Consider the following 1,213-nt stretch of genomic DNA (forward strand, 5'->3'; position numbering starts at 1 on the left):
GACCATCTCCTCAGCCCAGGTTAGTACAATTGCTGGGGGTGGGTGTGGAGCAGACGGTTGAGACAGAGTTCCTCTGTGTAGCCCTGACCATCCTGGAGCTTGCTTTGTAGACCAGGCAGGTTTCAAGCACATAGTGATCCACCAGCCTCTGCCTCCTAAGTGCTAGGATTAAAGGCATGTGGCACTACTGGTCAATGATAGAATTTTTAATAATAAGCATTTCCAAAGAATTAAATAATATGCTTGGCATTCAATCCTATGACTCAGGAGGCTGAAGCAGGAGTCCAAGGCCAGATTGCACTACATAGTAAATTTGAGGCCAGCCTTAGGCAGAACCAAAGACCTTATCACTAAAATCCAACCAAAAAAGTCTTGAGTCCTTCCACAATGGAATGGGTTACCTTTAGATAGTCTATCACCGAGCATCAGCTGGATAGTCAAAGTTCCACGATGTTGTAAAAGGGCTTCCTGCTGAGGGTTATAGCACAGTGGTAGGATGCATGAAGATATGGGGTTGATCTCTAATAGCATACACAAACAAAAGAGGGGGTTCTGCTTTAATGGGAAATAGATAAATTCTGAGATTCCACAAACAATGGAACAAACTGGCATGAAAACTTCCCTGACCAATGACAAGTGAAATGAAGAGAGTTAAGTCCTTCAGGTCCAGACATGGTGTGAATGATATGTAATTGCAGTTAATAGTGCATGCAAGTATTCTAAACCATCTTTGATCTAGACTGTTGGCTGATTGTAGAACTGAAATAAGGTCATTTAAAATCAGTGAAAAAAGGAACTAGAGATGTTAGTTCTTGGTAAAGCACAGGTCTAACATGCATGAAGCTCTATTGCTAGCACTGAAAAAGAAAGTTGATGATGTACAAGAGGGGTGATATTAGCAGAGTAGACAATGGGAGCATTACTTAAGCAGTTACACAAACATCTCTGAAGACTTAATAATTTCACCTAGACACCTACACAGACTGTAGCCAAAATAAAGTGAAATTGGGACTCTGACTAGGAAGTAGAAGTTACAGGAAGCATAGGACCTAGAATGACACACAGAGCCGGATCAGGAACTACACACTAGCTGTAAGTTAGTGAAGCTGGCAAGCCAACAGGCAGCACAGGCTCCAGTGGCCTCTGAAGTCATTTTTTTTTTTGCCTTTTAGTATCATCTACATCATAAAAATATTTAATGAATTTACAGAAA

Source organism: Rattus norvegicus, chromosome 3, assembly GCF_021556685.1.
Source record: "Rattus norvegicus strain SHRSP/BbbUtx chromosome 3, alternate assembly SHRSP_T2T, whole genome shotgun sequence".
NCBI classification, from domain to species: Eukaryota; Metazoa; Chordata; class Mammalia; order Rodentia; family Muridae; genus Rattus; species Rattus norvegicus.